The sequence below is a fragment of the Anarhichas minor genome, unplaced genomic scaffold (genome assembly GCF_050575085.1).
Source record: "Anarhichas minor isolate MPS153535 unplaced genomic scaffold, ASM5057508v1 ptg000003l, whole genome shotgun sequence".
Taxonomy (NCBI): Eukaryota; Metazoa; Chordata; class Actinopteri; order Perciformes; family Anarhichadidae; genus Anarhichas; species Anarhichas minor.
The window spans coordinates 17,994,483-18,004,848 of NW_027466449.1; positions in this window are offsets into that span (position 1 = coordinate 17,994,483).

Genomic DNA, 10,366 nt, shown 5'->3' on the forward strand with positions numbered 1-10,366 from the left:
CATCGTATACTACACTTCATACAGTACAAAACAAAATTAAACTCACCAAGCACACGTAGCAGTAGCAGCTAAGTCGCGGTGAGGTACTCAGCAGTGGGTGTACTGGTAGTTCTCGTTAGCTATTAGCTGTTAGCTGTTAGCCAAACACACCGTCCAAAACAATAAAAGCAAGCAAACAGTTTCATCCCACTGTGTCTCTGGACACAGAGTAGTGATTGGGGGGGTCACTGGCAGCCAATGGCAGTATATAACAGGCAGTACAATGTGTTTTGAGAAAGTGTGAGTGAGTCACCGCAACCGCGAGAGGACCATGCATCCATAACTGGACACCCAAACTATTTTGCAGTTTGCTGCCGCAGAGTGAGAGATTAGCTGTGGACGGACACAAAGCTTCACACTCACTCACTCACTCATGGATGCACGCACATATACACAATCGATTGCATGATTGTTCTGGTGGAATTAATAAAGTACAAATACTGCATCATAGGCATTGATATACGTTGAATACGCCAGTTTGTTCATGTTATAACAGAATTCTTGACTCATGTAAACGCAGCTTTGCAGTGCATGTGAAGCAGACTCCCATGTTGTGTGTCAACTGGATTTCACTCTCAAATCCCCCGATTCGTGTGTGCGCGTGTAAAAGCAATCATTGAGAAGGAGACAGAATTACTGATGAAGGGGCTAAAAGTGGAAGAAGGCATAATAAATGTTGCATTCATTACTTTTAAATATGAGAAGAAAAAGTCTCTTAAGAGCAGAAAAATGTCAGAGCATTCTTTGAATGAATTCTTAATTTCATTTCCTCCCTCTTCTCTGAGGACCGGATTTAAAACAAAAAGGAGAGATTGGATTTATTTGAATGTGTTATATAAGTTATACGTTATATAAGGTCTTTCCAGTGTGTCTTTGTTATGTTGCTTTCTTTAGGTGATATTTTTATTTTTATCATCCCACACCTGGTAAATAGGTCACCAACAACAAGCCATCCTGGACAATTGACCCTTCGCTAAGCCCCGCCCCCCTTCTGCTACTCCGCCAAGCTGTCAGAGCCACGTTACCACAGAGCCCACACTGTCACTAACTGCACTCCATGAGGAAATAGTATCAAATTTGGAAAAAAGGAAAAGGGGAATTCAGAGAGAAGCAGACAGAAGGGTTTACATACAATATGTGTTTGAAGGATGTAAAACTGATTCATCAGTGAAAACAGGTTAAAAAGACAAAGATAGAAGCTAAAGCTACAGATCACAGAGTAACAGTGAACCAACACATCACCTGGGGATCCAGACAGAAGACAGTGAAACTAAAGAACAACCCTGTTCCTCTTTATTCACTGTTACGATCATTAAAAAGATAAAGCAGCATGTGTACAGTAGCATATAAGTGCTAACGCTAGTTAATGATGTGCTAACACGCTCTGCTGTTAGCTCCACAGGTTATGAGGTAAAAACGTGGCGTTTCAGAAAGGTATATCTCCTTCCAGCCTCTCTGGTTAACGAGTATCACTGTTACACAACGTTTAAACAGGACGAGCTCCAAATCCACTAAACCAGCCTGAAGATGAAGAACATCTGAAACCATAGAATGAGAGTCTGTGGAGCAGAGCCCGGTGGTTATCGGACCCTGGTCAGAGCTGGACGATGCTACGCTATGATTAGCCAATCTGTGTTCCCACTTCAGAATGATCAGACCGCTGAGAGCTGCTGTGTTACAGCTGTGGCTTGTGGGAAGCTCCTGGTTGCAGCTGAGATAAGTGGAGGGGAGGGGGGGGGGGGGGTGGTGCACTTTTTCTCAACCCAAAGTCAGCGATGAATGCAGAGTTCACACTAGACATGATGGAGGAATAAAAAAAAAAAAAAGAGGTTGAGATGAAAAAACAAGAAAAGGCCCGACAGGAATCACTGATGTGTAACCTTCTCTCCCCTCGTACGCCGCTTTCCACATTTCTATATGCTGCTACTTCTCTATCTTCTCATGCAGCAGTATCTTTTTATGTTGCCCTTCTTCTCTCTCCCTCTCTCTCTCTCTCTCTCTTTGTTTCTGTCTGCTTGTCAGGTCTTTGTGGTCGTCGGGACAAACCGAGCCCAGCCCTGATGTAATTACTGCCAGTCAGACTAAGGGGGAAGGAGGAGACGGGAGGAAGGAACGTGGGAAGCTAAGCGCCTTGTGACCCTAAAGACCTGCCAATCTCCCCGAAAAGAGACAAGAAAGAGAGAGGGAGAGGGAGAGAGAGAGGGAGAGCGGCACTGTAAATTAGCACTGGATCCATGCGCACTGACAGTACGCTGATCAAACTGTGGCGAAGTGAAAGAAGCTCAAGAGAACCTTCGGCGGTCATAAAAACGAAGACGGAGCGTCTGTTCCTCGAGCTTCTTTGGACTCAGGTCGACTTGACCTCCTGACACAAAACGTGGTGAAATGAAGCTCAAGCGTGAGTTGAGTCAGGGAGACTGTTGTTGTGTAAGTTTAGGCCTGAGGTTTGACAGGTGTGAACGGAAGCATTATGTTTTCAGGTTGTCCGTCCGTCCGGTTCATTCTCGTGAAATCTCAGGAACGCCTGGAGGGAATTTCTTCTACTCATGCCCAGAACGTTACTTCTCCCTCTGAACCCTAATCCCGGTGGGATGGTAAAGCATGTTTTCTATAATAACAATCGCCAAAACTAAACCGTTTATCACAGCCAGAAGTTATCAAAACTCTCATAATCTCTCTTTCTACTTCTATCCATGATATCACTGTTTCCATAGAGGAGCAGCACTTTTATACTGAAGTGAAAATCAAAAGCCACAGAGAGACAAATGTGACAAGAGCGAAAAACGCCCCGAAACTGCTTTAGGGTTCAGAGGTTAATAGGTTGCTCGAGAAAGAAAATTTCTTCAAATTTGAGGATGAACTGAGAAGAATTCAGTGGTCAAATGTTAAAAATCAAGGTCATTGTGACCTCACGTTGTGAATGTGATATCTCAGGAACTAGAGATTCATATTTTTCTGTTAAAATTAAACTATCACGGGAAATTGAGTTGTTTTTAAGCTGTAACTCCAGCTCCAGTAAAAGCTCTTTGTGCATATTACAAACACTTAATGCAACAAGGATAAAGATGCATAAACCGACCGCTTCAGTGTATCATTTGGTGGCAATAATAATCATTAAAGCAAAAGTAAACTGTTTGTCAACATCAGAATGAGCCGTGGTGTCCTTTGTTTCACTGAGACTCGGCTGCAGAGCGCCGCTCAAGCAGGTGAGTCTTTCTTCTGTGTCTGGTGGAGCAGAGACTCCGGCGGGAGGTAATAAGGAGGCTGGTGCTCATGATGAATAATGCACCAGTTGAAGGAGCTGACAGGGGGGGGGGGGGGGGGGGGGGGGGGGGTTGCGTTTCACTGGAGTTGGACAAATAAATTGATTGATTGATAACATAAAGTTTTGCACGCAGGTTGAACTTCGCTATAGCCGCGATGAATAAGTCACGAGATGTGGTCTGTCTGCTGAGAACAGCCTTGAGGAAGATGTACGTGACAATTCTGGCTTTGTATAAGAAGACTGGATTTTTTTTCAGGCATTTGGCATTTGAGTCTACTTCTCTCTTGATTTATTACCTCAGTAAACATTGTAAACATGAGTTTATGGTCTCAATCTCTAGTTTCAAGTCTTATTCAACACAGCATGATGTTCATTTAGTATATTATGGTCCATTTAGAGTCAAACAGACCATAAAGCAGGGGATGCGTATACTTTACGGCGTCTCTACGTCACTCCTCCGCATTCAAAATATGGTAACTTTTGTTCATTGGCTTCATAATGGCAGTCTACAAACCAATGTGTGACGTCACGGTGACGTCTTATATACAGTCTGTGGTTTTAGGCCATAACTTATGAACTCATGTGCTAATTATGACGATTTCACACAAATATAATATGATAAAATGAAGAATTGAAAGCATTCTGGACAGGCGATGCAAAGCTGGATGCCGGGGGGATAATTCTAGTTTGTCATTGCCATTCACTCCTCACGCATGCGTCATGCGTCATTATTTCCTTGCTAACATTGTTTGGGGATGTCGATCGTTTCATCAGCTGATCGCATCCGTCCAATCACACACAGCGACACGCCTTCACTGTTAGCTTATCATCTTGCTACTGTCTCTTTAAATTAATTAATCATGCTGCTGCTACGAGCTCCTCTCCATCACATCGTCACCGCCCAGTCTTCATCAATTCATCAGCCAAACAGCGTCTGGACTCCACGGGGGGGGGGGGGGGGGGGGCTCGAAGCACCAAAGACTTTCTGTCACGACTTTATTATCATCTCCTCTAATGAACGATTATCATTCACTTCCTCTCTACTGATTGAAACGTTCATACTTTCCAATTTACGTCTCTTTTAAAATGACATTTCATCTGCCGGATGCTTTTACGATCGCAGAGCTTTGGGAAAATGCAACGTATTCTAAACGAGGCTGAAGGAGATGAGGTAGTGTCTCTAAATGGATCTTTGATTGCCATCCTGTTATCAGTCACCTTTCTCCGTCTCAACATGCTTTTTGATCGGCCGGGACAACCACCACGTCTCCTCGGTCCTATTTGTCACTAACTGCTGTCGTGTTATTTTCTCGCTGTCCTTGCCGGTGACTTTTTATCACCTCCGGTCGCGGAAAGGCAGAGGAGACAAAGGATGATGGAGGGGAGGCATGGCGTGATACGCGTTTCCTGAGTCAGTAAATAAGAATAAATAAGAAGACGTGATGTAGTGCGACTTTGAAAAAGCTCAGGAATCTGTGGCGTCGGAGGGAAAAGGTGGAGGGAGAAAGAGAGAGCTGTTGGTGGTTAGAGGTGTCAAAACCAAGGGCAGAGTGTCGGACAGGTGTTTATGTGTGTGTGTCAGTGTGTGTGTGTGTGTGTGCGCAGAGGGTAGGTAGGTCAATACGACTCAGCCCAGTGAAGTGTAACTTCATATCACCTCCTCCTGACTGAGCAGCATATCTGCTGCACAGAGCGGCCGCTAAATCTCGGAGGTATTCCCTCTTGAGAAGGTAATTAAGCTGTTAGGTACAGAACCCTGGAAGGTCGTTCCGAGCCAAATCCCACAGTAGATTAACATGGCATCACTGGACATTACTGATTTGACTCTAAAAGCGACCATCTAGATTAGTCCGTGTGGAATGTTTTTTTGCTGAGTGGGCTTTTTTCCATAAGTTTGATTTTATTATTTTTTGCATAACCTTGGCATCGACTTCAGGGTGCATGTGAGAGGTGGGGTCCCTCCCCTTCCGGTGGACTACCATGGGACCTCATTTAAAATATATATAAAATGTAGAGTAAATATTCATTTAGATCCCATTTGAATTGTTCCATGAATAACTTATATATTTGTCCATTTAAAAGATGATTTTGCAAGTCAAGAAAGTCTCAGTTTGTCGTAGATTTGTCGTGGTACCAGTGAACTACATCTCGTCTCACATGATAAACGTCACCAACACGGCCGTTAGCTTGGCTTGCTAGCTAGCGAGCTAACTTAGCTACGTTCCACGCAGAAATGTAACTTTATATATCACCTGATGTGCAGCTTCAGAGAGAGACGTCACTTTAGCAACTTTTGGTGTGAAGTCTTTCTATTTACGTATTTTCACAGTTTTACGACAAAATGTGACTTTCAAATGGGATAAAATGAGTTTTTTGCTGTTGACTCGCGTGGACGATTGTTCTGAAGTAAGGTCCCATGGTGGGACTTCGCTTTTCTATCCTCTCAGCAGGAGGTTGAGGAAAGTGTTCTGACTAATCCACTTTATTTCAGGGATCACGGAGAGGGTGCTGTGGTTTATTTCAGCAGCGCGATATTGACATCAACTCCCTCCCTACCGAGCGCTTCTTATTCAAATCAAAGATAAGATTTCTATTTGCAGCTTTATGCGAAAGAGGAGAGGAAAAACAAAATCCCAGTTTCCCTCATTCCTCTGTAATCTGCAAGGGGGGTTGAAACTTCATCATGCAGTGATTTCATGCCTGTGTTACACATTAAAACTTAAGTCCTGAATATAGCATTCAACAGACTCTGCAAAACTCCCACTATGTCCAGATCCACCAGTGATCCAGATTTGTTGGTCCTATATATGGTATGTTTGGATGTTGGGAGGTGAAGCGAGAGGCTGTTTACAAATCTTCCACTCCACCAGACCTGGTCTTAACCCCAGGAATGAGCCATGAAATTACTCCATTTTGAAAGAGCAGAGGGGGGGGGGGGGGAGAATAATTCTGGTTGCGGCTAAAAATAAATATAAAACCCAGGAACCCAGAGGGCATTTCCCATGATGCATTGCAGTCTATTACCCACTCTGACATGAGACACTGGGGCTGAGGTCTCCCTCTCACAAACCATCAGTGTCACGGGAACACGCAGACGCAGAAACGGGAGTAAACAATGGACATCACACCAACTCTCATCGGGACACTAACGAGGGAAACACCGGCTAAATCTGTGGGTATGATTGTGTGTGTGTGTCGGCGAATGCCAGGACGCGCCAATGCATACGTGAATGTGACTCATGATGCCAGCATGAGGATCCGCATATCCACACATCTGTGTAATCCCTGTCTTCTTCAGTTTAGGCCAGCGGATCGGAATAAAGCTACAGAGAGTCTGTATATGCAGCCATGTGGATGGAGGCTGAATTCTGGATATAAACTGCAGGGCAATTATGGCTCACGATGCTGGTCGCTGTAGAAGTCCATCTAGTCTGCACCCTGAGAGCACAAAGAAGAACAAAGCCGAGCGCCTTGGCTTCCTCTTTTTAGGCAAGAAAAACTTGAGTTTCCGTGTCACGATTGTGTCATGTTGTCTGTCCAAAATGTCATCACTTTATCTATTTATCCTATTTGACGTTTGTGTAAAATTGTCATAATTAGCGTAAAAAGTGTCTTAAAGCTGCATTCTCTCTAGTGTCCATCAGGGGGCGACTCCTCTGGTTGTATAGAAGTCTATGAGAAAATGACTCTACTTCTCTCTTGATTTATTACCTCAGTAAACATTGTAAACATGAGTTTATGGTCTCAATCTCTAGTTTCAAGTCTTCTTCAATACAGCATGATGTTCATTTAGTACATTATGGTCCATTTAGAGTCAAACAGACCATAAAGCAGGGGATGCTTTAGGGCGGGGCTACACGGTGATTGACAGGTCGCTACCACGTCTGGGAGGTGTCTATGTTTTCATCTTACAAATTGAACCCTTTCAAAGTGTGTTGTAACATGTTGGTCGCCTACAAAGTTCTTATTCAGCGTTCGGTTGGGCTAAATTTGAAGAAATTCCCTCTCGGCGATCCTAAGATATTGCATTCATCAGAACGGATTTGATGGACGGACAACCCTCCAGCCTTCCGGTTGTCGCCGGCCCGGAGGCATAAAAGAACTGGAGGTTCCGGCGTTGAGGACAACATGACTTTTACTCTCTTAACTCCCCACTCCGCCCCCCCCCCCCCAACCGAGACAGACAGAACTATTGATTACCCATCACTGTGTGAGAGAACATACAATTACAGATCACTTTAGATAAAACACACAAACTCAGTCCACCTCGCTCCTCCACCCGAGGACACTGGCCGTCATATCCACTCCGGCTCAGAGCACCTCAGAGCATGTCTCGAGCAAGAGGAGGAGGAAGGCAGAATGTCACGGAGGAGGAGACGGGATACAGAGGTCTGACATGGTCGTGCCCTCTTAAGGAGGACGAAGGATGAAGAAAGACAGGAAGATGGTGTGAAGACGACACCTCGCAGAGCAGCGAATGGATGGAAGATTAAGAACGTTAATATCAATTGCTTCAGGAATTCAACGATGAGCAGATGAGATCATGTGATTGTTTTCTCTCCCCTTCACAGCCAGGCCTTGGTGTGACGACACGGGAGGACAGATTAGATCTCGCTGACGATCGATAACTCAGAGCAAATGAATGTCAAAAGCAGAAGCCAGGAGGAGGTTGAGTGATAGAATGTGAGGTGTGATCAGGCTGTGTTCATACGCCGTGCGTACCTGCGAAAAGGAATGCGCTGTAATTTGTGGATATGCCACGAAATTGCGTACTTCAGTAACGGCACTTCCGTTGTTATTTCAAACCAAACCACCATCTTTAATTAAACCTAACTTAGTATTTCACCGACAGATTTTTGTGGTGAATTGTCCCTTTAAGCCCCTTTTCAATTGTAAAGCAGCAATAAGTGATATTTCTCTTCACATCTCTGCAACTAAAACCCACTCTGCATTTTCAGGAGAAAAATTGAAATTCATGTACAAACTACTGCACTCATATGTTGCAAATTTTGACCCTGACACCGTCCACATACAGCTCCTGTTTGCTGCATTTGCATAATGAATCCATTGTAAAAAACATAAGACGCTTTAAACTGCCAGAGCTCTTCAAGGGCGCACGCCATCCGTGTCCATTTGCATGATGTTGTTAATGAGATATTGAATTATTATTCGACAAGCCAGCCTAACTTTGAGCGGTAATCAGATGATCAATCCTCTTCACACGCTGCCACTACTGCGTTGTCATTCACAGCCTATGAGATCCACAGATCCATTTAAATTAGCCTGCTTAGGACTTCCAAATGGATCGTTGCGCCAGATGAGATGGAGCACAAAAATTGGGGGAAATTAGATTTAAAAAGGTCAAGCAGGCAGAGCACATGTTAAACTCACATGATATCCACAAGCAAGCATTGTAAAAGGTTAAGATGATTCGTTAAATTATTTAATATCGCGAAAGGTCAAACGCAAGAGATCGAACATCAGAGTCAGCATCAAAGTCCAAAGGTTTACACGTTGACTTGCAGATTCGCATGATTTCCGATGTTTCAGTGCAGAGGAAGTAGAAGAGAACGTCGGCATTATGTTCTCCTGAACATGTCGAATTACAGTCATTTCAGCCGTCGCATAAGAATAACACATTATTCCTCAGCTTTCAAATCTCCACTCATGCTGAGATCTAAACTGTCTTCTCAGTTCATCCGTCACGATCGACGTCCTCCTCTGCAGCTCTACTCAAAAAGAATCTAAAAACGACGCGGGGGATACGAAGTGAACACAAAGCGCACTCACAAACGTCTCGGCTTTGACAAGATTGGCTTTTTAAATATTTAGTGTTTGTTTACAGCTGTTTCATCCCCCAAGGTGGCAAAATGTTCTGCCTGAGGGGGAATTAACAGATGTTTGGGTACAAAAAGTATTAAAATACTCCATTTCCATGTTAACTCCTGTCCTCGATGAAGGCACAACACTGAATAACCAGCAGGAAGTCATTAAGCACAAAAAAAAAACAGTCTGCACGCGTTTCAATATCAAAACATAATCTTTTTGTTTTTCAAGTGCAGTTTGAGCTGATCATTTGGAACCAAACAGCCATGAGCCAGATGGACTGCTAATGAACTCTAAAGTGATTCAAGCAATCAGACAAACAGGTTTTTGCCATTATCTCTTCTTTTTTTTTTGTCTAAACTGGGATTACGGAAGCATTTCACTCACACGCACAACGTGGCATTCTGGATCCTTGAGTTCACAAATACCTTCGGTGAGAGCCTGCAGGGCCGTCCGGCAGGGATCCACCACGCCGAGCACGCCGGCTCCTTACACTCTTTACACGAGGCCGCCGCCATGTGCAGGAAGGATCGACTGCACCGCAGCGGAGCCGAGTGGAGAGTCTGAATGGACTCTGGCTCGTTTTGATTGTCACATGCGGTCTGTGAATCGATGCGGTGCACTCACACTGTGGCCTGGTGAGACCGAGACCGTAGAGGGGGGGGTCCAGGGCTCAATACTTTATTGAATCTCCATGAAAATCACACAAGCACTCTGCTTTGTTTGCACATGTGTGTTGCTGCTCAGAGACGGAACGTCTGAGCAGCGTAGCGTGGAGACAAAAAAACAAGCCAGTCGATTGGCACAAAATGTACACAAACACAAAAGGTTATTGAGCACCGAGGGGTTCGCAAACAATGAAATGAATAAATGACCGTTGTGAGTTGGCTGATAATCTGCTCGACACCATCCCTGCATCCACACAAAGGCGGCCGGGACGAGGGGATGAAAGAAAATAAAGAGGAATGAAAAAGAAAGGGCTTATAGAATGGACAGGGAGGGGGGGGGGGGGGTTAACTGGTGGAGGAAAAAGAAAAGATAAAAGTTAATGCTCCACAGACGCTGAGAGGTAAACAGAGAGAGAGAGAAAAGAGGGCGGGAGAGAGAAGGGAAATGTGCCGATGAATTTGAAGCTGAGATAGACAGGGAGTGAGTTTGTAGATCCGTAAGCTGCATAAATGATGAGAAACAGCAGCTCGGCGGCGTCGGAGGTGGAGGTGCTTCTTCTCTCAGCCG